We start from the raw sequence: 27,682 nt of genomic DNA on the forward strand, positions 1-27,682 counted from the left end.
AAGACACTTGGGAGTATGTAACTCATAGGGAAGAGCCCAAGATCTGATGGACTACAGCGTTTTGGGTTGTGTTAGCTGCTGATATGGGAAAGTGTTACAGGGCTAAAGCGAAGACCTTGGAGTCCCGACCACGCTGGTGCGCCAAGCAAGCTACTGATCTTTGAATGCAATAGCAGGTGGACCTTTCTGAAATAACACTTTGGGTTCAAAATCTGTCGAAAGCTACAGATTTTTACATGGTGCCAAATTATACAGAAACGTATGTTCATTACCATTATCCATAGAGGTCAGCAGAAATGCAGGTGTGAACATCTGGCGGTATATTCATGCAAGGTGCATTAGCTCATCTGTTTTCCGAGTTTACCTGGACGCCCACTTTTCAGGATTGTGGAGCATAAATAGTTCTCCATCTGTAGATCTCCCAAACTGCATAAGATGGACCCCCAAGCATGTGCAAAAAGGTATCCATGCATGTCATTCTGGGCTCTCACCCAAGCAATAGTAGGTAATGTAATTCTCTCCAAATCATGAAAAGTGCACCCAGGGAACGGACCACTTTGTAATGGTAGTTCCCCAAACATATTCCATGCACATAGCCAAATGGTTTTGCTTGTATGGATGCTCCAGTTAGTGATCACATGATGCACAAACAAATCCCAACTACGCAAGCACAGGACCCCTGTGGCCGAAAAGGCGCTGTCTTCGCTTCAGGCACCATGCCAAAACCTTGCACAAGGACAGTGTGCTTTTTGTGCAGGACTGGGGGAGAGGGGGAGTGTGAGAGACGAGAGGTGGAGTTAGTTTCTCTTCAAGCCTATCACTGAATTGGAAAAAAAACATTTCCACACAGGCTGCTCGCTGAAACAGAGAGCGCATATTGGCTGATATACAAATCTTTGACAAGTACAGCAACACACATTCTCGTTCGCCTATAACTAGTCGTCTTCTGTTCACTGTTAGCCTAACCTGTATTGTCCTGAAATTACTGTTTTAAAGATTTTTTTCCAGAGTCCAGTGGACTCCGAGCAAAGTATTTTAAATCAGTCATGAGCTCCCACTCCATGGTTTGAAGGAATCTTTCAATCAGTTCTGCCTAATCGCTCTAGGACTTACTATCCAAATGAAAGTTACACTTGGCCAACTCTTCCAAAGTTTCACCTTTTTTAACAATCCATATCTGGTACTTAAGGACAAGACAAAAAAAAAGTTTCCACAGTTCTGTGCTCTGCACAAGAGAAGTTTTTAATAAGATTACCCTGTTGCCGACATGCGTTTCTCCAAGTCCGTTTGTCTCATTTACAGAGGTCATGCATTAGCAGAAAGTTAATAGTCTACATCAGGTTTTCAGTGCAGACAACTATATCAAGGATTTCACTATGACCCAATATGTGTAGAGCATTGGAAATAGCAGACATCCTCAACGACTGTAAGAAAGGCTATCCATCAAGAACAAAGATACCAGACCACATTCACAAATTTGTCACATTCAGGTTTTCTGATCCAATACGGTCAAACTACCTTTCTTTAAGTTGCTCTTACTTCATCAACTACCCCAATTCGAAAAAAGGTCTCAGATTGAGTGTGTCACCAACACTTGAGTGGATCGCCTTCTTGACTATATATTTCCATTGCTACTTTCATTCCATTTTTTGTAAATGCTATTACAGGGGGTAAAGCTACAGTTAGACGATCCTAACAATGAAGAACCAATTTGATATATGAAATGTGGCTTACCTTGCCACTGTAATGTGTTAGCACCACAACGGGTAATTCAGGTGCAGTATGTCCCAAGACTACCTTGGCATGCCTCATGGAGCAAAGGACATGACAAGCCGATTTATTTAGTCTACCTGCACCTACCCATCACTGCAAGGAGATTTTGCAAGGACAGGATTATGGCCTCTGGTGTCCAGTGGAGTGAACAGCCTCCTCAGCAGCATAGGAGAAGACCCTAGCTCAAAATGCCAGTTGATGCCTCTCAATACAGAATAGGGGCAAATTGGAGCTGGTCAATTGCAAATGAGTAGCACTTTGTTGGACACCGATTGCACATGCAAGTCTTGATGAACGGCACCCAAAAGAGAAGGTGCTCCATGCTGACAATGGATCGGGGGTGTTGGCAGGCATATGTGGGGGTGCAGTTTATTAGAGGCACCATGGCTCAGTTAATGCCCCAAATAAAAATGAAATAAGAGTCTAGAAGTCTGGCCAGTACAGAAGTGTGCTCCTCAAGGAGCGGTGGGCAATATGCCAAGCATTTAATCTTTAAGTGAGTGCTCAACGAGGCAGAGCAGTAACGTGAGAGGTCCGACCATGACGACTGGGGCTGCAAGTACACTTTCTAGGGCTGAGCCGTCATGTTTGGCAATGCAGATATGATAGACTGCCTCTCCAGCAGGTGCTCAAACCAGCACTAAGTGGGTATGTCGTCCTGCTTAGAGTGAAGAACACCACACAACAAGCAACACCAACACCTGCCATAGATCTGAGACATAGAAAATGGCATCCATCAGTCGAGTCTTGCAATCCCATTGCTACTGCACTGCCCAGTAACAGCCCCATTGACTACGATTATTGTTTCATTTGACGTCAGGGTCCTCACTTGCTGCTTTTTCACGTGTGTTGTTTCAAGGGCCAATCTGGCGCCACTGGTCCCACCCTTGTTGGCGCCTACCTCAGATGGTGATGACAGGCTCATTGGCGGTGAGCCCCAATCCATGGCCTCAGCTGGAGGGCTAATATTCATGCAATGAGATACAATTGTGACAGTCAAGGAGATCCAGGAAATCCACAGGGAGAGGATTTCGCGATGTTGGTGCCAGCGTGGTAATGATAGCACCACCCCAGATTCTCTGACCCACAGAGTCAAGAGTTTTTCTATAAAGAAGTCAATAATCATGACGCCAGATGTATGCAGGTTCCCCATCCTTTCAATGCATTGTTGTGAACCCATTGACCAGTAGAACACTGGGGCGCTCCCGACAGTTGCTTAGAATGGACTTGCCTTGGATGGAAGCAAACTCGTCAAACAGCTCACCGACTAACCCTTCATGCAGACACAGCCAAAGGGAAAGATCTACAAGACCAAGTACAAACTCTGCCGAGGGTTGATAAATGCTAAGCCGCCATCTACCATCTGGGAAAGCGGGTGAAGTGGTCTGCGCCACGACAGCTCAGCTACACCACTAAAGGAAAAACAGTCCTACTGGTTAGCAGAGTGCCGTCCAACGCTTGTAGGGGAGCCAGGGAGAAACTACCCCACAGAAAAGTAGTCAAACATGAATCAAGCCCTGCCTGTCTGATTTTAGAGAGCCTCTCAAAGTTGTTTCCCCCATTACGTTCAATGCAAAACCACACCATAGAGGCAAACAAGTTACTAAACTACTAAAGATTATACGAATATCATTTTTGAATATCTTCTTTTTTCCGCAAATTGTTACTAAGAATCCTACATATTTTCCTCCCAACCGCATGTTGTTGGAGTCTGCAGGTCAAGATTAAATCGCTAGAGTTTTAGAGCCAATATCTGGTATGTTAAGCAAATTTTTCTTATGTTCATGTCTCAACTTAAACAATGTTTAGTTAATATTATCTGTTCGAATCCGTTTCTTGGTCTGTTAGTTCTGACATTTGGGCATGCTCACCTATGAATAAAAGCATTCATGAACTCCCAAAGTGTCTGTACACCACCAATAATAAGGTCAATGAACAGTTTCTTGCATTTAATGAACTTATTGCAACACTTCCACTTGTTTATTACCTCTCCACCTAAGAGACCCAGTGGATAGGCTGTCATTCTAAAGCGCACCAGAGCACAATCAGACAATGGCAACACACTGTTTTCAGAATGCAATGTAGCTGTCCAAAAATTCTGCGAGACCAAAACACTGTTCGGAAAAAACTCCATAGACCATGTGAAAAGAAAGGGTAATCTCACCCTGTGAGTTAAGTGCTTCTCTTTGATGTTTTATTAAGATTCTCTATCTTTGAACCTTCTCATTGGTTTTCTAGTACTCTCTTGTGTTTTTTGTAATCCTTTCCTTTTTTGCTCCTCATTTTGAAAGACTCCTTTCAGAGCCCACACTACCATTTTTCCCCCTTCTTCCTACTCACATTCCTTATTTCAGGAGGGGGCCTTGCCCCCTAGAGAAAGGAACCATATTGTGTCCATGTGAGGTATGATCACCGACTCCAGCCATAACAGAGTAGGAGGGACAGCCTCTGTTTTTCGGGACCCCCAGGGAGACGGGCACTTGGGATGACCCTGCTGCACTTGCTCCAGAAATAGACCAGGTAGATATTCATGATTCCATGTTCCTCTTCTCGTGAGGAGGCCTGCTAAGTGGGGCCTATTTAAATCGGCTTGGTTAGGGCTTGGATGGTTGTACATTCCATGGATGCATAGGTTTTGGCCATGGCACAATTGTTCGCGGCCAAATTGACCGTGGTGAATTCACCACAAAGCCAATTTTCCTGTGAAGCCAAATTTGCCGTGGCTAAAACGGCCCCAATAAAAAAAACCACCCACCCCGACACCACCCCACTGAACTTTTGGCGGTCCCTGCATGTTTTTACCCTGCATCGTCGGATCCGTCCCTCCTACGCAGGTCGGATCCGATGCCGCAGGGTCTGCTTTTCATGTTTGTTTTTTTTGGTCCCCTGCCTCCAGACTTCAGGAAGTGGGGGACACCCCCGCATGCCCCAAAGGCAATCACTATCAAACATGGGGAGCTGGCGACACCCTCACAACCCCTGCTAGTGCTCCTCCTGGGGGAAATCCCCCATAACAGTACAACTCGCACTTCTGGTTGGCACTGGTCATGAACAGATCCACTTGAGGTGGTCCCTAAAGGGTGCAGATCTCTTGAAGGACTTTGTGAGCTAGTTCCCACTCGTGGGAGACTGTCCTCTGCGTATTTCACTCTGCAGCTAGGTGAACCTCCAACAAAGAGATTCCTTCTTGTAATGCCCAGAACCAGAGCTGCATTGCCTCTCTGCACAGTGATAGTGACCATACACTTCCTCTCCTGTTGAGGTATTACATGGCCACTGTGTTGTCTATTATCATCAGGACATTCTTTCCCCGTACAGAGGGCAGAAAGTCCTTCGGCGCTAATCTGATTGCCCTCAGCAGGTTGAGATGTAGTTTGGACTCCGATGGAGACCAACGACCACTGATTGTCAGGTCATTGGTGTGGGCTCCCCATCCCGTGAGTGAGGCATCCGTCACTATGGTTATCTCTGGCCATGGTTGCCAAAATGCTTCTCCTTTTAAAATGTTCTCCGACAGGCCCACCACCGAAGTTCCTGTGAGACACTGCTCGGGATTTGTAGGCGGTCTGACATATTTCCTGAGAATTGGGACCACTGAGACTTAAGAGCCCATTGGAGAGATCTCATTCTCAGGCGAGCCTCTTGCACCAGAAAAATGCATGAGGCCGAGCAACCTCAGAAGGGGAAAATAAATAAATAAAATAAACAAATAAATAAAAATAGCCGGTAGATGGAGGGCATTTTGGAATTTGCAGAATATCTTCAGCCTCACCCCTGGTGGCAAGGATTTTCCCCAGGTATGCATCCAGGACTGCGCCGATGAATTGGAGCTTCTTGAGATGGTATCATGTGGGACTTTTGAAGTTGAGGGAGAAGCCCAATCTGTGAAGTGAGTGACGGGTATAGCTGAGATGTTCCAAGGCCTGTTCTGGGGAACTGGCATTGATCAGCCAATCGTCTAGGTAGGGGTAAAAGTGAATTCCCCCTCCCCTGAGACTTGCTGCCACAACCGTCATCAGTTTGGTGAACACCCTTGGGCAGAGGTCAGCCCAAATGGCAGAACTCAAAACTGATAATGACAACCGCCAACGGTGAACCTCAAGTAGTATCTGTGGTTGTGAAGGATCGGCACATGAATGTAAGCATCCTGAAGGTCCAATGATACCATCCAATCCTGAAGCTGGAAGGCCTGAAGGATCTGAGAAAGGGTTACCATCTTGAATTTGTCCTTCCTGAGGGACTTGTTCAAGTCTCTTAAGTCCATGATGGGTCTCAATCCTCCGTCGTTCATGGAGATTAGAAAGTACGGCGAGTACCAACCCTTGTTCCACTCTGCTGCAGGTACTGGTTCTATAGCACCTTTCTCTAGCACGGTTAGTATGTCCTGCATAAGGAGTGGATCTGGAACTTTCTAAGAGTTGTTCCCCGATGGATGACACTGAGGCTTTTGCAGAAAGGGTAGGCAGTAACCCTGGGCAACTGTTTCCAATGCATCTGAAGTAATAGCCTGCTGTTCTGTCAGATGCTGAGACAGTCTGCCTCCCACTGCAGTCTTGTGAATCAAGTCCTCAGATGTTTTGGGGCAGTTGACGCAGTGGCTGAAGCTAAGGTAACTGCTGCTGTTGCAGTCTTAGTACTTCTTCCCAGTCCACCACGGCAGAATCTTCTTTGTTCTCTTTTAGCTGGCTGTCCTCTGCCCCTTCCATATGTGGAGTAGTGATGAAAGGACCTACCCCTCCAAGGTGTACCCGTGGGGCAGTTTGGAGGTTGTCTGATCTGCAGCACCAAGTGATTTGGCTGATGCCTTAGAAGCTGCAGCTTCTCCAAACACTCATCAGCCTTGCTTCCAAATAAATGAGTGCCGTCAAAGGGCATGTTGAGAAGTTTGGATTGTACATCTGGGGCAAATCCTGACTTCCTCAACCAGGCAAACCCACATAACACCATACTTGCCACCATAACAACATGTACTTGCCACCATATCTCTTCTGACACTGTCAGCAAAGTCGCAACAAGTCTGGATGGATTCGCACATCACATCTTTCCCATCCTTGACTACGTTTAAAAACCTGTCTCGCTCGTCCCCTTTGGGGGACATGGTCAGCCGCCATGGAAATGCACTCCCAAAAAGGTGCGAGTAAACCTTGCCAACGCGCACATGGCATTGGATGATTTCAAGGCCATACTCCCAGCCAAAACTTTTTTAGCTAGGGCGTCGTAACGCTTATCCCTATCCGGAGGCATTGTAGGGTAGGCATTCTGTCTATTGGTTGAGGTGGCAGCTTGAACTACCAGACTCTCGAGTGTTGGATGTTTCAACAAGTAAAATGGATCAGAGCTTGAAAGTCTGTATTTTGAAGTCAACTGCTTGTTAACAGCCGGAATAACGTCAGGTGCCTCCCAGTCGGTAGCCACATGCCTTTGTAAGGCTTGATGGAATGGCACAATTGGGTCCTCTTGGGGTCCCCTGTCCAAAAGGTCAGTTAATTCGTCTTGCTCAAACGGTGGAGTTGGTCTCGACCAACCCATATACTACATAACTCTTGAAATCAACTGTCTATATGCAACTTCTGCATGGTCACCGGGGTCTGCTCTGCTGAAGCCCACTGGCATCGTGCAGGCATTCTTCTAAGTTCTTAATTCTAGAATCCTCTGAAATGAATGCATCCGGCATGGATGGTGTATCATACTGTAGACCAAAGGTCTAGATTCATCAGAAGATTCCTCTGCATCCTCGTAAATAGATGAGGATGTCCTGTCCTGGGCAATGGAGTATATATTTTCTCCATTGTATTCGATGTTGTCATAATGCTAGTGGTCAAAGGTCTGAAATTGTCGACACTGTTGACATCCAAGGTTGCGTCAACTGCTTGGACACCTGTGGCATCTAGGAGCTCGGTGCTCAAAGCGAAGATGGCTTCTCATAAGTTTGACGCGGATGACACACCTTTCGACCCTGATGGTGTCATTGTCGAGTCTTCGAGCGTCGATGACGTTGACGTCTCAGTCCTCAAAGGGACTTTTCCTCAACTCGAGGGATCCTTCCATCGCTCGCAATGGGTTCTGTCCACCGGGTTCGAAGATGCGCAGCTTTTATGCTTATGGAAGTCTTTCGACCGGAGCATGGCTTTTGGGTGTAGTCAAGGGGTACAAGGCTGCGTTCTCGAAAACTTTTAACATTTTCAATCTAAAAACTTTTCCCACTGGGCCAGTGAGGCAGATTTAGTGGGGCAAACGACCCGTTCTCGTGAGGAACTGGAAGACAGCAATCTATGGTGTCATTTCTTTCCATGCCTAGAGGTGATCGGGATTGTGTGTTGTTCTTGTGGTGAGGAGTAACAGTTTAACTCGTCTGAAGTGTTTTGTTTTTTCAACAGAGTCGAAGGGGATTTTTTGGTCCTAACTGCTGCAAGCTTCCCTCTGCGGTCTCTCAGGGCTTTTGACGTCATGGATAGGCAGTCCTCACACACCGATGACGGATGAGTGGATCCCAGACACCTTAGACATATCATATGGGGGTCCATAACGGACATCGTCGCACTGCAGTCACAGCATTTCTTGAAACTCGACTTGCAAGAGGAAGACGCCGATGACGAAACCATTTCTATCGATATTCACTCAAAGATTATTCTCAAAGCTTTTCATTACAAGGAACGAAGGGTACCATATCCAAAGGGTAAGCACGGAAAAATTGAACGGAAGCCAACGGGTGCTGCGCGTGCTACATGTACACCTTCGGTGACATCAAAATCGAGAGAGAGGCCTCTGAGGGACATCGAGTCGACAGGCAACGATGTACAGTGCCCCCTCCCGATTTTGTTTTTTCCAAAGCAGCAAAGCTGGATATTGGAAATATCAAAAGATAAGGAATACGAGCACTTTTTAGGTTGCCTATAACTCCGCTCCCCCGGGACGAATTCTCACCAAACTTTGCAAAAAATGTATATGGGCCACTCTGAATTTCTTTGCAAAGTTTGGTGATGTTTGGTCCAGGGGGGGAAAGTTATAGGGGGGGCCGAAAACATCTTTTTCCCCATAGACTGAATGCGCACCAAAACTTGCGCACGGCTACATGTCAAACGGCTGGATGGATTTTCACGAAGTTTGGGGCAGGTACAGGAGCTTGGTCCAAAAATAGTGCTTTTGTAAATTTGGTGACCTTCCGTGCAGTACTTTTCATAAAAATGACCAAAAAGTAGGCATGAAAAAATTAGTGATATCTATGTCCGCTTCGTGGTCACACTTCCCTGTTCGGTCCACGGACAAGATACCGATTGGCTAAGGGGCTGGCATCATGACCGCGGACACGCGACGTCTCTGCCCATTGGCTGCTGCGAGACGTGTTCTGCGTCAGATTGTTTGGATCAGCCCGACATCTTGGATCCGCCGATTGCATTACTTTTTCCTATGGTTATTGTATTCATTAGTACGCCGCCACTGGTGTCACATGCTACAGTGGTTGTGGTCAGGGACTAGAGTCTTGGATGCATGGCCGTCAGGACCTACCCCTGCTGGGATACTCAAGCCCCCAAGCAATCTTGCTGATGAGTACAAGGTAACTAATGCTAGTTGCTTGTGATACACATCATTATATTTTTTTCCACCTATATTCAGGCACTAGCTCACTATCTACTCTGATCCCCTTGTCACCCTATAGGTCGTCCTTGACTGCCTAACTTACCATCTTTAAGAGAGTGGACCGATCTGCAGGCACAGATTTCCACACGTGGCTGACATTCTGTTCCTTAAATTCTTGAGAATCTTCTCTTACTTGTACTGAAGGTCAGTTCTCTGACTACAGGGCCTACGGCCACCCGCTGTTTTTACCTTATCCATAAGGGTGTTTTTAACCTTTCTCTTCCCACTTGTAGGGAGTTCCATCTTTATTAGTAACACTGAGTACCACTTTGTTTTTAATTGTAGACCCACCAACACTTGGTCCATGAAGAAGGACCACATCTTATCAAGCCGAAACGTCAGTGGTCCCCTGCAGTTCTTCCGACCACCACAGGGTCCTATATGAACTTAGACCACCTGAACCTGCTTCAGTTATGTCTAGACGTCGACCAGTTTCTTGGTCATTCTTCCAGATGCCAGGCCTTGATATATTCCATCCTGAGGTCTATGTTCCACATACAGTGGACCAAAAAATATTTGGATTTCTTTGGCACACGATACCTACCAAAGCTCTCTTGGTAACCAGGAATATTGGAGTACTCCCATGGTATAAGTGTCGGGTGTCCTAAAAATATTTATGCATGTTCTGTGCACATCTCTAGGCACAGAGTGTTTTACTGACTATGTATAATAGGTTGCATTTGAATTATAGTTGGAATGGTTATGCTTTGTTAATAACACCCAAAGAATTTGCAATCATGTTGTTCTGACTATTATTAAGTAATATCTGACAGGCTTTATCTGTGTAGATACCAGATTACATATCGTACCTACAAATAATTATGTTTTTGTTGTTAACTGTATGCACTTCTCATAATGAGATTTCACTGGCTCTTTGAGCACACCACCAAAATGACTTTTTGTTTTACTTCAAAACACATGTATTCCACACTTCTCAGGCAAATAAAAAAGGCAGATGTGGTGAACCCTTAGTGGCTGGATGGTTCTTTTCCTAGCTAGACAAATGTGTCAAGTGTCAGGCTAGGTTTCCTATATAGGTTTTGAATGAGTATTGCAAGAATTGATTGCATTTGAAATTGTTGCTGAGGACAGGTCTCACCCCCCGTATATAGTATCTCTTTAGCCCATTTAGTCCTTCCCGATCCAGGGCTGTCCCTCCTGTTACTACTACCATGACAATAGTTATCCATGTGCCTTACTGGTTTTTGCATGTTACTAATCAGATTGATGTCATAAAGTCATCTCAAATGGATACCATGTACACAGATATTCCATGTACACAACTGAATTCTGCATGTCACTGATTATTATTAAAGTTAAATCACATCACAACACAGGGTCATATCCAAGTTTACCCCGTTTTAAATTGCAAGAAATACTTGGCATGTCAACTCCTTACTACACGAACTTCCAATCACTGGTATGTATTTTACACAAAAATGTTTAACAAAAAGAAGCAAATTTACATTATATAAACTTATCGTACAGGAGAAAAGAAAGCTAATCATGACACTGCTGTTAACACAATTTGAAAATGCGACATCTCATTGCTAGTATGTGGGTCTCATCTAAAGGATGTAGACAGCAGTACCATTTAACCTATGTCAACCTAAAAGCACAGCTGTAATAATGTATCAATGTGTTTTAATTGTGCAGAATGTGATAACCTATTATCACAATGTATATTCTTTCCAAAATAAGCGTGTAACATTAAATGCAACGCTGAACAGCACGCATACAGCGTAAAATATTAATGTAGAAGGTCTGCTCAGCCAGATAGCACCAACACATCTCAAAAGTGTTAAAACACCACTTGATTAGAACACGTTATGCTGAACAGTAACATATAGCATAGGATATTGAAAATACGAAAGGTCTTCACAGCCAGATAGGACAAATGTATCTCATAATTGTTATAATACCTCATTTAACATGTACCCAAAGTATTACATCACACGCTTGATTGACAGAATAAAATGTATTGCATCACTCATTTATCATTGAGAAAAATACCTTTATACCAAAGCAGTATAGATTACACACTTTACTGCGCCACAGGTCATACATTGAAGCACAGACATCTGTTTTAGTTGTTAAATCAAGATTTAATCGTAGCCCATGGTGATGACACGTGTTTCGACACTGCTGTGCCTTTTTCAAATCTGGGCATACCTCGTCTTTTGTACATGTCAAATTCAGGTTGCTTGGATTAGTAATTCATGGGTTAAATCCCACCTGGAATAGATGTTTCTTGCGCCGTGCGTCGGTTACTCGGTAAGGACGGTGATATCATCACGCACACAACTGCCGGTGCCATTTTAGAATTTAAACGCTGTGGCTGACACAGATTGGCGTCAGAGCAATCCGGATGACCTGAACAGGCGGTGAACACTAACATGGTAAGCAAGTTGCTGTTAGACAATAGACCAAGTTAAATCCCCATCTCGGACAAAACCTTAACATTTCTTTTAAAAAGTTCCCATACAGGACATCCGGGGAAAAAAACTAATTTGGAGAACACCTTGAACATTCAAGGTAAGTTTGTTTAAAAATACAACTTGATTAAATATATTGGCTTTACTAAGAAAACTTAGACAGTCTATATTTTAAACCTCAGGTCACAGAAGAGATATCCAGGTCTAACTAAAAGACCCAAGGAGAACCTACCAACCTAGAGCCCAATATAAGATGAAGCTTACAGAGAAGTGACAACAACATAGGCAGGTAACTAAGACACATGTAAGATACATATAGAAGGATATGATGGTAATATCCACAACGATGTGTTATTCACAAGGTGTATTTGCTTATTTTTATATAACTTGGTCCCAAAGACTGAAATGCATTGGACATCCTAAGAATGCCTATATGTCTCCAGAATAAAAACGTCTTTTTTATGAAAAAAACACAATGTCTAACTTACATACACAGTATATGTGAAATATTCACGTTGGGTCATTCCAGGTGCCTGCGTTAACCGTACCCAGACACCATCCCTAGATACCAATTAGTAAAGTAGTCATATGTGTAGAATTTACCGTTTCAGAATGTTACAGTGTTAATGCAAGAAATCTCTGAGAGGACATCACATCAAAATGGGAGGGAAACTGGGTTTAGAAGTTACTCCCATCAGACTGCCTCCTTCAGTAATATGCCCAATGACGGGGGAGGGGGTATGTCTACTGTGATGTCACTTTCGGAACAGTGTCCATTGAGGAAATTACACACCCTTCAAAAAAAGGTGGGGTTACTGGTCTATAAAAAGGCCAAACACACACTCAAAGGGAGAAGGACAGACTGACTTGCTCACTCACTGGCTGATGGAGAGGAAGAAGGAGAAAGTGACAAAAACAGGAAGGAGGAGAATAGATTGTTCTCCTTTCGACCCATTTTGGATTAATGCCCAAAGCCTGTAAGTGAGGCCTATTGGGAGTTATCGTCATAGGCCTTCCTCAGAGAGAGAGACAGCAGACAGTCTGTGGAGGAAAGCTGATCCCATCTTGCTTACTGATGCCCCCCTGTTCCTAGAGGTGGAGGACTAAACCAGTCCTTAAGAGGGTGCCAACCTGTCTGTGATACAGTCAAAATAAATTCATAGGCGAGTGTGATCTAAAGGTGAAATTATCCTAAAGGGAGTAATACTATAAAAAGGTAATTCGATTAAATCATGGCCCTGTTATTGGTAAGTACTAAGGGGCAGGTTTGTAAATTGACTGTATATACCGGGAAATAAAATAACATTTCATAAGTGCATGTGCTTCTGGAATTATAGTTTTGATGAAACAGGTCCTATGGTGTGTGTGTATACAGGGAGATCCCTTTGACTCCCATTCTGTGCAATGTACAAGCACAGAAGAACATAGGACACCTCACTGTGTGTAAACCTAGACAAATAAAGTAATTGAAGCCACTTCCTGGATATACCATCAACAGAATATTGTTGTTAATGCCAAGTTGCCCCAGACAAAAGGGAAAGGCTGACTCATTGCTACCCATTCTCAAGTTTTTCAGAATATTCATTCTCACTGAATCCTGCCATCTACTAGCCCCCTGACATTTGACTATTTGGCCAACATGTACTATTTGGACATCCTTTGTTTTGGTTGCTTGTGGCTTTGGATATAACTCAATCTAAAACTGTGTCATTTTATCCTGAATACGATTTTTGTTATCAATATAATGGTTGAGACACTGAACGTGTCATCCTACTGGTAGAATTCGACTGTACGATGATAAATACTAGATAGGTTGTGGAATTGATTTGGTAGCAACAGTATCCTGATTGTTCTTTTCTTTATTTTCTCTACATTCTTTACATCCAGTTCTTGTACATGATCTCTGGCTCATGAAGAAGAGAATATACTTCTCGAAATGCGTCAGCCATCCTCAATGAACTGAATTTTCTCTGGCTTTTGCGCTTGGAATAAATAATACTTGTTTTCTACATTCAAAGAACGGATTGCATCAATAAATTCAGTTAAACATGTTCTCTCATTGAAATGTGTGCCATGTGTACTAACACTATAATCTTCTTGAATTGATATCAAGGCGTCGTACTGATGCATCATTACGGTGTGCAGGGGACTGGAGGGTTCCAGTTTGGATCCTCTTTTCTCTCTCCAAGTTTCTAGATTGCCCACTGAAAGTGAGAAAGGTACAATTTTACACAAATAGGAACATCGCTGAATGGAACCTAGCATACATACATGTTGAACATACATTTTCCTTTCTATATGCCATTTACATACAGGGATGTTCCAGTAGTTTGTTGCAATTGAGTATTTTAGAATGTTGTTGAAATTCTAGCATACCCATCGAGTAAGGTGGGTGTGGTATCTATTTGCAAAAAAGGAGAAGTTGAAAGAATGGATAGGCAGAAATGTTTTAAATTAATGTGTTTTTCGAATAACAAATGAGAGTCTTATCCTGGCCCTTCATGCATTTCATCTATGGTGCATTTGTGCCTAGGGTAAAAGACACATAAGTGGTGATGGGTGCGTTACAAAAGTCTAAATCTATGATTGTAGCAATGAAAACAAAGTTGAATCGTGTGTTGATCATTTTTCATTATTGCCATTTTATGGACGTATAACTTATATATCTTTAAATTGATTACATTATTTCTATATGGTTAAAAAAATAGGCCTTCTGTGCAACTCTGTGTTTTTGTCCTGAAAGATGAGGGAGTATGTAAGGAATCAATGTTATTAAAGTGGGGGTCCCAGATTCACAAAAAGAACTTAAAGAAAATTATACACGCCTGGTTTGCACGGAATGTTCCCCTGATTTAGAGCTCACCCAAATAAAACACCCTACAACGACGACTATAGATCAGCGATTACAATCCGTCAGGACCATTTACGATTGATAATATACTGCACAGAAATGTTTAAATGGGGCTCTTGCGGCCCCTGCTACTACAAAGATTGAGCCCTGCGAAATGCATTGGTTATAAAAAAAATGTTGGGATGAAGTCAAGTGAACACCTTAGTAAGAAAATCCAGACTGCCCCTCGCATCAAGAGCCAGCTCAGAAGTATGAAGGTACACATTGATGCCTCTATTTACTTTTACTGCCTCCCACCACTTCAAAATCATAGTCGCATATGACAGTGTCTTTGAGACCTCTCCTCCGCTTTGGACCACGGCAAGAAAGCATTGATTAGCATCTCAGCTTTGTATCTACAGACACTCAGAAGTTACTTTGGTCCTTAATGCTTACATTCACTGGTACAGCAAGAGATTAAGAAATGGGGCATCCAACAAACGCACATCGTCCCCTTGCTTTTCCTGGCTCATTTTTTTGTACTCAGTAAGAACCCACATTTATTTTGTGAGTTGAATGCTTTATTATGAAGCAGTACAGGGGCCCCACTAAGGTTGCAGACTCTTCAACAGCTATTAAGTTTGCTCTGGCTTAGAGCAGTCAGGGCCATCTTAAGCAAGTTTGGGGCCCTGGGCACGGACATCTTTGCAGCCCCCCTCCACCAAACCATACGAATTAAGTGATCAAGAATATATGCCGCCCTCCTCCCCCGTGATGCAATCACAACCCATAGGTTGATATGCTACCTCACAGCATTAAAAATAAGGATGTTTACTCCCTTTAAGTCCCCTTACCCTCTATATTATTGCTCTAATCTGAATGATAAACAAGTACCATTTGAAGGCCAACATTATCAGTCTACGAAGAGGTTACTTCTGTTCTAGCATAGATACAGGAGACCTTTTATCAATAGAATCCAGGAAGGTATGCAGCATGTAGTATTAATGCAGGACTGTATGTAAAAGGTACATGTAACCCAGAATGGACAGAACTCACATTTGCTGCCTCACAGAACGCAAACGTGCTCAAGCATGGATAGAGGACACCAATTGGAAGGAAGGAGAAAGCTACACATACCCTAGCATGGATAGTGGATAAGATTAGAAACTACCAGGAAAGTGTCTGTATCCAGACAGATTATAAATGGGGCATGGCTTTCAAACAGAGTTGCCATTAGAGATCAAAAGAATAAAGTGCCTGTGGTGTGCAGTATATCAATGCTCACTATTATAGTGGAAGCAACACCATAGCCAGTGAAACCATGAGTGAGGCCGTTTGAAGATCATACCCTGAGAAGGAAATCTCTCTGAAGGGCTGACAATTCTGAAAGGTTTAGGGACTGGCAATTTCGAGAGGCTAGGCAATACAAGATTAAATTAGATGCCCAGCATTACATACACTGGTTAAAGGGTGAATCTGGGATGTGTGCCAACTCTGCAATTTCTGCATTTGAACACTTTCTTTAACCAGTTCTTAGCATGAACTAAAATAATCTCATTTTTATAAAACTGACATGGAAAGAACACCAATCACATTACCAAACATGACAATTCTTAAAAACAAAATATTATAGAAGGATATAACATAGAATGATTCTAACTTAATTCTCTCCATCATCAAGAGAAGTATCCAAGTACCAGCATACCAATCGGTGTGATTTAATCCGGGTTGGTCTTTTGTATTGTAAAGCTTTACATAGTTCCAAAAAAATGGCTTGTGAAATTGTCATTTATAAACGTGCAGAAAAACCTTTTACCAAAAATGAAAAGTGTTCTTTTGTGTCAAACTAGCAGACTTTAAAATATGCTTGCCCGAGTCCAGCACCATCTGGTCCGCTCTCTTCTGTCTACCACCCCTTCCACTCAAATGGCCTAAATAAGAAGAAAGAACAAGTAATGGGCTAAACGATGCCACCAGCATGCGAGGAGGCAAACTTCACAGAAGACAGTACAATAATGACCCGGATCACTGTATGGTCTGCTGGCAAAGCCAGGATACAAGCAGGAATGCTTCGATTCCAAATTTAGATACTTATTCATCTCTTGAACTAACAGTTTATGCTCATCGTTGAAGGTTATTGCCTAGGTTTTAGAACACCCCCATCTGAACAAACCAATTTCTAGACCTTCACCATAAGGATGACACGTTTGTTTTTATAGCAACCCCCATCTGGTGCAGGTACATTGCTGATAATAGCACCCGTTGTGCTGCAAGACCAATGTTCTATTCTAATCTTGCATAGGAACACATCTCTGCAATGAGTGCTAACACGCTGAGCTAACTTCTGAACCATCGTGGCACTCATTTACCAATATGCATTTCAAATGTGGCTATTGAAGGCAATAGGTTTAGAGCCTCAGCACCATGCAATACAATATCCTGATGTGTGCTATTTACGTCTGGTGAACAAAGGAATCTTACTTCTTTAGATCAGGCAGCCTTGTGGGTCCCCCTCCAAGTTCGTGGCCCTGGGCAAGTGCCCCTTTTGCCCTCACATAAAAACGTCTCTGAGAGCAGTCCAGGCGCCATAGATGGCAGCAGGGCCCCAGGGTAGTGTACCCTACCCCGCACCCACCCAACGCAAACCCACTTTACATTACATGCGTCACCTGACCCATACTTGGAAATTCCCAGGTATGGTTTATAGTAAACCACGAAGCAGGTTTACGGGAAGACCTTTTGGAAACTGAGGTCATCATCTCCCATGAATAACTAAGCACATACTGTCAGACACTAACACAGTGTGGAGATATGTCCTTATTTTCATCATACGGCAGTACCTGGCATGATGCTCTGTGGTGGTCAGACATCCACTGAGAGTCGCATCTGAACTGAGACCATCCTATGAACCTCTGAACTCAGAGCCTACTGTAAACAAGGCCTGCACTTCCTCAAGGTGGACATCTGGTTTCCTCAATAATTGTGCCTCTGCTCGATGGCCTCCTGTAATAGGCATTTGGTGATGTGGCTCTGTCTGGCACACAATGCGTAGGCATCACAGATACTTGATACCAATAGAACATTGCAGCAACACACACTCAGGAGCACATTCTTTAAAAGAAATGCCCTTCACAGATCCAGTCTGTGTTCCAGCCAGTCTTCATGGTGGGAGTGACTTTGCTTGGCGAACACTTCGATTTGGAGGTGGCATTAGTCGTTCCTACAGAGGTAGGATCAGCACAATAATGATAGGAGGGTAGGGGGGCAAGTGCACCACGTTCCAATCCTGTCGATTCCTTTCACACAGCATTTTGAGTTTTTCTTTGGTACATTCGGCTCAATGGAAGTGAAGCAAAAGTAATGAAAGCCCAGGAGTTGCGTCCCGAGGTGAAATGGATTACCAGAGCCGAGAGCTGGTGTATGTGCTACGGTGGAGAAGAGCGACACCCCCCCCCCCCCCCCCAATCACATGGGGAGATCCCTGCCTTCAGAGACAGGTACAGAAACAAAAATAAACAGACTTCCTAAAATTCAGAAAGCCTCCTAAAGCATAACTATTCTCCTACCACCACCTTCGGCCCTACTTCATCCGTAATCGCCAACCCACACACTAACCAAAAACTAAATGCAATCTGGGTACCATCCCGTGTAAAGGCTATTTAACAAACCCCCCCAAGAGACATACATTGGATTCTGCTCCGAGGATGGTATGTGCCGGGTGTCTTGTGTGGATTGTGCAGCTCACACCAGTGCAAGTAAAGTGTGCGCACAAGAGGTGCGATTTAATGAACCTACATAGAAACCGCATTCAGAAAACGCTTTGGGGAACAACAGCTGACAGAACGCTTCCGCGAGACCCTCTGGCATCGCCGGCGATAAGTCATGGGATTTTAAATATTACAGTGGTGTCGGTGCCCCACAGATCACGGTCTCCCAGCAAGCACTGCAGCAATGGAAGTGCACTCACCTGGCTGGAAGTTAAACGCGCAAGCGGCGATGCTCAGGACCTCTGCAGCGGAGAGCGGTTCCTCACAGGCGCCAGTAGCCGCTCAGCCCAGGAGCTTCCCCTGCAGACGGTCTCCGAGCTCCCAGCGGCAGCATCCGCGCGCGCATGGCTCCGGGGGCTGCTCCGAGTGCTGAATAATTGAACAGCTCTACTACTACAGCCCGTGACGACCGAGGATGTTTGCTCTGCTGCTCTCAGCCCACCCCCCACAGCAGAGGACCCACCCCTGCAATGCTCAGCGATCACAACACGTCTGGGCTTCGAGCGGAATCTCCAGTTCAATGCGTCTGGAGAGCCCTGTGACGGGGAGCTGCGTCAGTGCGCAGGGGGAACCTTTACGACGCTTTATTTGTTTGACACGTTTTCCCCCTGATATTAAAATTGATGACCGTATCGAGTTCAAGATTGCAATGCTTTCAGGTACATTCAGAATGCATCGAAATTTAAAAAAAACACACGTAAGCATTCATGTTTCTACGTAATGTTAAAAACATTAGTGCTAAATTACCCCGTTTCAGTGTTTTGCATTTTAACAATCATTGAAATATATATATTTTGTCGCAGGTACATATGAAGGAAAACCAGGGTGACGTTATTTTCTGCGAGCCTATAGAAAATAATCGTTTTTAGAGCCGGCTATGCACCTACAATCAGTTTATGCAGTCTAACAAACACATTCACTGCTGCATGAAGACGATGTTGGCTTCTCTGCAGCCAAGAGTCCCGTGCAGGAACACTTGCACGGGGTTACCCAACACACTTCACGTGTTTCCATTCAAGAAACAACCTTTTGGACGGACCCTGTACCGAGAGTCTATTCGCTTTCCGGTGTGTGAGGGTAAATGACGAGACCCCATGTCACCGTTATAATGATCCTTTGCTTTCATTTAGGATAAATGCATTCTGGGAGCTGTAGTCTTAAAATGGAGGTAAATATCTGCCAGATTCCTATGCTTCAGTAGCTGGACACCTGCTTTTCTGTTGACACGGGCTCAACCAAAGTGTCGTTACGCCGAACCTCTAAATGCATGCATTCGCATTCTTTTCAGCAGGCACAGAAAAAGGCGCAAACACCGGATGTGAAATAAAAATGGCAATTGAAATGATACATTGCCAAACCACCCAAAAAGCACTAAGTAATCCAGAAACGGATTAGGAATAGACAGTCGGGGAGCAAAGATTGGGCGAAGGGTCACACCAAGAAGCCGCTGTGCTAGAGGGTCAACGCACAAACAGCTCTGAAAGTGTTGTGATGCAGACTCCGTGCCTTATGTTTCTTTATGCATTGCTTGGCATGCAACAAGAAACAGGTACACTGCCAAAACGAGCGTACAATTCAGCCACTCGGATTATGAATAAAAGTATGCAGCCCCCTCTCCACCCAGTGAGTGGTTACTACGGGACCTCCACTGAAGCAATCACTATCACCGACCAGCACCCCATCGCTGGCCAGGCTACCGCAGACCGAAGTGACCGGCTCTATTGGCATTTCATTATATTATTCTGATGTATTGTCATTGCTTTGTACACGGCCGTGCTGTGTCTCGGCAGCTTCACAACGCTTTATCTAAGGGGCGCTTCCAAAGGGTTGTGGTGGGCATGCTACAAGGTGCCAATATTCAAATACCCTTGCATTTCTCCATTTGTACCAATAAGCCTTATCCTTGCTCATTCTACAGTGCCTTTCATTTCCCCTTAGTAAAGTGCAGTATGAGATAGTTCTTCATTTGGCAAAATTGGCCGCAGATTTATTTTCACAACATTATAAAAAAAGAATCACTGCACGCATTAGTGAAAGTAGTTCTGAAGTTGTGGCGCCTGCTCTGTGTCCAACAACCTGCTTCCCCCTTTTCCTTGCACAAAGTCCACAGTAGGCCCAACTCTCCCAACCCTTTGTGCCAGAGCCCCGTCTGCCCTTGGAGGTGTTCGAGGGCAAGGAGAGCACCGTTTCTTCGGGGGAAGCTGAGCCCTTATTGTTACCACCAGACGCCCCGGCCCCTTAGGGTCCCAAGAGGCGCTGGTCTGAGAAGAGCGAAGACCCTTCCGGCTTTCTCATGACTCAGTCGAAATCTGTCTCTTGTGATTGGTCGCCCAAACACCGCCATGCCACGGGTGGGTTACCGCCCACTGTGGCTCCCTCCTTTCCAATATTTTACAATTCCAAGAGCTTTGTACACACGTTCCAGAAAAAGAGTTCCATCCCCATTGCTGATAAATGAACTCCATCCTTTAGGTAATATTCCGGGGATTTCAAGTTAATCAAACCATGTCTGATTTGTTGGAAGCCTCTGCCCCTGCAGAATTTCGACATAGCACAATTCAATTTCCTCCTGGATCTTTCCACCACCGCGTGGTTCTCTGCTCCCCTCCATTCCTGCCTGGGAATTATCTCTGACCACACCATCTCGGTCTCCTCAAACTGTGCCGACAAATCCTGCAACGAGAACATCTCCTTCAACAAAGCCCCCCTCTCCATGTTTGTCAAGTCATTCCCGCCCGGCTGGATGACCAAAACCTCTGGCTTTTGCTGCTTACCCAGCAACTTGCGAATAAGCCCCTGCAGCTGGGCCCATTTCATCCCGGGCACCCTGTGCCACCATATCCGATATTCGCCCGCCGTCAGCTCCTCCTGCTCTGGCGTCCAGCTTGCCCCTTGACACAATGGAATGTCCTACAACCCAGATGGCACGCCTCCTCCTCCTCTGCGTTGCTGCTAGTGGGAAGGAGATGAGAAGGCAGCAGGTTAACTCTAAATTTTTTCCGGCCTGATGTATCTTTTAAAACACCCAGATGACCACCTCCCTTTTTGCTTAATTTCCTCTGACCCTAGGCCCCCTGGTGCTGCAGACGTGGCCGCTCCGATCCTGAAGTAATGGGTTCCGAACACCCCTTTAGACAGCCCCATTTTCCCCAATGCCATGTCCATCACCTTCCTGAACTGAAATCGGCTCAAGGTAGACCCGTCCCCGTGCATCAGCAGTGGAACCCTCTTCTTCAGACTGTGGCCTTTGTTGGAGATAGTTAGCCAAGGCCTCCACTGGGCAGACTATACTCCTCTGGATGGCCCAAAGTGTCACCATAGTCCCCTTCCCTATCTGATCGGTCTTTGACCTTCTTAAGTAAATGCTCGCCTGAGCTCTCGTCACCTGGACGTCACCTAATCGTACAAAACCGGAGCCCTTGCCCTCCTTGTTCTCTGGTACTAGTACGCTCACCCTGAAGGCCCCAAAGAAAGCTACAGTGAAAGCTGCTGTGAACAAAACCCTCTCCAAATCGTTTCTGCATACTACTTTCAGACATTTAATCAAACTCTGCAGCTTTTCAATGTCAATGGGCCGCCTCTCGTCAGGTTTCTTCACCACCTGCTTGGCCCAACCTCTCATGGCCATTGTAATGTAATGTTCCTTAGTGGGGTCACTTTCACCCCGTACCTTAGCATAATGCGCTATCGCTGCCAAGTGATATGCCATCCAAGCTCTGGTTCTCCCAGTACGCCAACACCAACCCACAAAGGCCCGCACTGGTAAATCCTTCTGCTCCTCTGGCAGAATGTCGTTCTGAAATGCCGCGAACCGCTCCCAGCAGGCCCTCTACCTTCTTGCCGTGCCTGGTGCTAGAGCTGTGTGTATCAGAGAACTTAGATCACACCAATCATCCCCCACCAGTGATCCTTGAATGGGGTCATCACCTTCCTTGCTTCTGGACAGGTCCCTCGGAACTTCTCCCACTGTAAACGAGAGAAAGAATCAGCGGCTACATTTTTGACCCAGGAATATGCCGGGCACTGACCTCGATGTTCAATGTCAGCAAGCTCTTGGTGAGTTCCCTAAGCAGTTTCAACATCCTTGAATTGTTGGATGACCCCAGATTGATGATCTGAACCACCGCCAGGTTATCTGTCCATAGGGACACCTTTTTGTTTTTCAGCTGATCTCCCCCACAATTTAAATGCTAGCACAATGGGAAATAGCTTGAGCAAAGTAATGTCCCTGGTGATCCCCTTCAGGTGCCACTCCGCTGGCCAGGCCTTACCACACCAATTGTTCTCCAAAATCACCCTGAAACCGTGGGACCCTGAAGAATCCGTGAATAGCTTGAGCCTTTCGCTGCTGGCCCATTCTCCCCTCCACAGTAGCACACCATTGAACTCATCCAAAAAATGTTGCCACATCCTGAGATCCTCCTTTACCTTGGATCCTAACCGGACATGTTGGGAGGCATGTTGCAGTCCCACTGTTTTCAGCTCTATACCTCTGGCAATCACTCTCCCAGCAGGTATGACTCTCCCAGCAAAATTGAGGTTACCCGCCAGAGACTGAAGCTCCCTCAGGGTTGCTTTGTTCAAACTCTTCAACACCTTGATTGTTTCTTTCAACCTCTGTACCTTGTCATGTGGGAGCCTGCATTCACCCTTGACTGAGTCAATTTCGATCCCCAGAAATGTCAAGGTTGTGACTGGACCCAGTGTCTTCCCCTCTGCTAGTGGGACCACCACGACCCCATCAAGCCCTGAAATGTGTCCATGGGCGCCGTGCACTCCCTGGTCCCTTCCTTACCAATGAACAAAAAATCATCAAGATAGTGCAAGACTGCGCTCTTTTGTACCTTCTCCCTTAACGCAAACTCCAGGAAGGTGCTGAATGCTTCAAAGTCAGAACATGAAATGGCACAACCCATTGGTAAACATTTATCATAGAAATACATGTCCTGCACCTTGAACCCCAGTAAGTGATGACTCTCTTTGTGGATAGGTAGCAACCTGAAGGCTGACTCGATGTCTGCCTTACCCATCAGGGCACCCCTCCCTGCAGATTTTACCATCTGGATAGCATTATCCAAAGAAGAGTAATGTACCCGGCACAACTCCACCGGAGTGCCATCATTCACTGATTCCTATTACGGGAAGGAGATGTGATGGATCAGGCGATACTGGCCCTCCGCCTACTTGGACACTAGCCCCAATGGTGACACTACAAAATTCTCCAAAGGAGGGGATGCAAAAGGCTCTGCAACTCTACCCAGTTTAATTTATTTCCCCACTTTTTGTGCCACCTCCTCCGGCATCTCCATTGCCGACCGCACGTTATTCGCTTCTCTGCCATCCGCTTTTCCTGAAAAAGGGATCCTGAAACCCCACCTGAAACCTTCCCACAGCAATTTTGCATCAGCCCTGTTGTGGTACACATTTAACAAAGGAATCAAAGCTTGGAGTTTAACTGGCATGGGTAAACATGTTTTAATTACACTATGGCCTTCCTTTGGCTTGACATACTCAAGCATGGGTGGCAGATCATTACTCCCGCTTTGGTTTCTCTTTTGGCTTAGAGCTGCTCTTCTGTTTTCCTTTACTTGCAGAGGAGTTGCAAGTCCCAGCACTTCCACCTTTTGCGTGCCTGAATCGACATGTTTTGCCAAAGGGGCAGTCCACCTCAACAAACCTCCAGCAATCTGCTTGCTCCCCCTGGTACCTGGAGCGGTTGCGAAAGGACCCCCTCCCTCGTTGCGAGTAGCCCCCTCTACCTCTCCAAACCTGGGTTTTCTCCCCTGGCGGCCTGAACCCAGATAACCTGGCGGGCACCATCTTATCTATGTACCCCCCGACATCCACCTCATTCCAGCACATGGCGGGCCAGTCTTGCATTTTCAGCCTAAAACCCCGGTCATATTCTATCCATCCCTCACCCCCATATTTCTGGTATAGGGCATGGATATATTGCTCATACGCGATCATTGCCAATGAATCCTGCGGGAATATTTCTAGCATAATGGACATATACATTCTAAATGCTTTGAGCCAATTATGGATGGTGGGATCCACCTTGGCTCTCTCCATTTACCTCTTCTCCTTTTCTTTCTCAGACAAGTCCTTTAAGCCCTCCCCTAAGGGTACCATCCCCACCAAATCAAAGATGTCAATAAACTCCTTCCTCCAAAGTGTTTCCTTAATGGCCCATGGGATGTGCCGTACCAAGGAGTTCACTGCCACTCGCACCGGTGCAAAGCCTGGCATCGGTCTCCCATACTGGGTTACATTCCCCCAAACTCCACCTAGTCCCAGGTTGGATGGGATTGCTGTAGTTGGCTGCGCCCCTTGGCTCTCCCCACTGGAAGTGTGGACCCTCGGCCCTTGCCCCCACCATGCCTGCCCTTGTTGCGATCCTGGTGGAGAGGCTACCTGAGGCAACTGGCTAACCCCCCTAAGGGGCCAGTACTGGGTAGAGCAACAGCCTGAAATCTGCCTGCTGGAATTGCCCCCATCTGAGGTAACTGGCTAACCCCCCCTATGGGGTCAAAAGTATGATAAACTTCTATCCCAGGCCCCCTTGGAACCTGGTTCAGCGCCTGACGGTTTATCATCTCAGCCTTATTTACCAAATTTTTAACAATATTGTCACCAACACAGAATGCCCGACCATGTCCACTTTCCCCCCCATGCTTGCATGTACTGCATGAACATACCTTTCACCATCTCCAGGGCTGTGGATCCATCCGCAGCTACTTCCACCGGTCTGGTTACAGGAATGCTGGGCATACCACCATGATTCCCCGGAGCCTCAGCAGGTGCTGGTAAGGCTACATCCTCCTGTGCCCTCCCTTTCCCTCTGGGTTTTTTGCTGGGTCTGGCCTGCTGTTTGCTTGCCTTAGCCTTCTCAGTCATGGTCCTTTTCCTTTTCGATGTCTGCACCTCCTCTTCCTCAAAGCGTTCCTCTGCACCTCCTTCCCCTTCTTCCCATACTTCCACCTCTGCCAATGTCTCTTCGCTGGCACTGTCCTGAAACATTAGGGGGGGGTCCCTTCTTAAACTGGGACCCAGTGCTTCCTGCCACTGCTGGAGCACCATTGTGTCCATCCAGTTGGGCCTATGTGTTGCTGCTGCCAACCTTAGCATTGCTAAAAATGCCTCCAGATCCATCCCTTTGTGCGAGATGGTCTGCCCCTTTCATGGTGCTGTGTTGCTGTTCCTGCCCCCGATTCTCTTTTTTCCACAGCCTTGCCCCAGTTAGCTGCTGTTGTACACCCAAATCGTGTTAAAGAATCTCCCCCAAACAGAATCCTTTCTGGTATGCACTGATCCGCATGTCTGCGCGGTTTGGGTTTTCAAAACGGGAGCCTTCTCCACTGCTCCTTTGTTTCACCCAGGAAGCCCTTCCGTTGGCAATACAGTATGAAAAAGTCAATCCCCTGTCACTGTTCGGTGGCCCGGGTGCAGCCACATGCCTTCAACCAGTCAGTTTTTCACCCTTGGCCGCTCGGTCCCAGGGGAAGCCTTTCAGCAATTGTTTCCTCCCCAATCCTCCTTGCCCGGGTTCTGTGCCTTCCTCTACTCCTTCTTCAAGGGTCGTCTTGCACTCCGTTCCGCAGCTCTGGCCCCTCCACGCTGTCCTTGGCAACCTGCGTAGTCTTCTCCTGTTTCCTTGTCCCCTGACGGCCACTGCTCGCCTTCCTTGTGCTCCTCTGCAGCCTTCCGACAATGACACAGCTTCTCCAACATTGGCGGACCTCCCGTTACTGTTTGGTGATGGCAGCTCCTCTTCTGCGCAGCGGCCCCAGGCACCAGCACTGCAGCTTCGTGGAACTCCCTCCTCGATGCGATGGTTGCGTCGTGGCTCTGTTCCACTCCAAACATCCTCAAGCAGCACTTCATCCTCTCTGTGGCGCAAAATGAAATCCTTTCCTTCCTCTGCGGCGGGCGTCCTACTGCAGGGGCTGGATGCTTCCTGCTGTAGGACGCCCGCCGGTTATAAAGGGGTTACTCCGCCCCTTTCTTTTGTTAGCCCTTTGCGGGCTTCTGGCAATTTTGGCGCTCCTTTGTCTGTGCCCTCCCCCTTACCCAGGGGAAGGGGAGTGGAGGAGGACCCTGCCCAGGTTATCGGGCTGCCTCCTACATTTTGGGAGTTGTCGTCGTCAGCTTCATGTGTCGTGTAACTGTTATATTTTTGCGCATTCCAGCATTTCAGAAAGACCAGCCCAAGGCAACAATGCAGTTTGGATCGAAGAGTAGATCTCCTCCTAATCACCTTTGCCCCTCACTGGGCGCAGGAGAAGTTTCTTATGGGAAGATATCAATATTCACTTGCTTAGCTCTCGTTCCCCCCACTTGGGCCCTGCCTAGGAGCCTTTTTGTAGTTCCGGGCTTAGATTCCAGATCTTGTCCTTGGCAGGGTCGGACTGGGACAAGAAATAGGCCCGGTCGCCTAAAAGAAAGTGGCCCTCAAACCTTCACCTGTGAATCACGTCAATTCACGACTTTACAGAAAATGCTATCCCAAAAACTCACACCTGGATAAATTGCCCTTTGCAATAGGGTGGGCAACTTTTCAAAATAGCTTTGCAGGACACTTTACGCGCGGAGGCTCAAAAATGGTTTGTAGCACGCAAGATTTTATACAGCGCCATTTGTTTGCACCAACATATGGATACTTTTGTTTACACATGACTGTTGTGATGTTTAAATGTCCTGTCCTGCTGGCCATCTATGTATGCTTCGAGAATGGTGGTGCTTGCAATGACTGACAGCGCAGGAGAATGTTGATAAGTGTTTGCTGTTGAGCGTTCTGTCAGTGTCATTTGGGGGCCTGAGTGAGCTGGTGTGTGTGTGTGTGAGGATGGCCGGTCGTCTGTCTCCTTGCATATAACTAAGAGAAACTGGAACCCATACCTGTATGTATATAAATAAAGCTTATCTACATCAGAACAATGACACTTAAACACATAGTTTGAAGCTTGCATTACATAACAATGAGACACAGGCAGAATTATGAGCATTCTTTAGGAATGGAAATATTCTGACATGTACTACTCAAAACACATGTCAATGCATGCTCCGTTATGACAACTCACAACATCAACTGTCATTTGCTTTTGCATTTTTACAATACAAGAGATAGATAATAACTGGTTTCATTATGGTTGCCCCACCACTTTCTGCAGAGTTAAAAACGGAAACTGATATTAATGGGTACAAGAACAAATCAAACACGCAAATATTAAAAATGTTAA

The 27,682-nt window shown here is 45.8% G+C and overlaps 1 protein-coding gene across 3 annotated transcripts in view; it reads right to left on the reverse strand.

The window, feature by feature from the left end:
* SYT12 (synaptotagmin 12) overlaps positions 1-27,682 on the reverse strand; it is a 1,146,553-nt gene that overhangs the window by 1,008,367 nt on the left and 110,504 nt on the right. For 2 of the 3 annotated variants that reach the window (XM_069624130.1, XM_069624131.1), the window contains exon 1: positions 18,644-18,962. The exons of the other annotated variant lie outside the window; for it this stretch is intronic. The gene's annotated coding sequence lies outside the window, so the exon portion shown is untranslated. Of the gene's footprint in view, positions 1-18,643; positions 18,963-27,682 lie in introns of those variants that run through there. 3 annotated transcript variants of the gene reach the window in all.

The sequence above is a fragment of the Ambystoma mexicanum genome, chromosome 11 (assembly GCF_040938575.1).
Source record: "Ambystoma mexicanum isolate Mex_15411 chromosome 11, UKY_AmexF1_1, whole genome shotgun sequence".
NCBI classification, from domain to species: Eukaryota; Metazoa; Chordata; class Amphibia; order Caudata; family Ambystomatidae; genus Ambystoma; species Ambystoma mexicanum.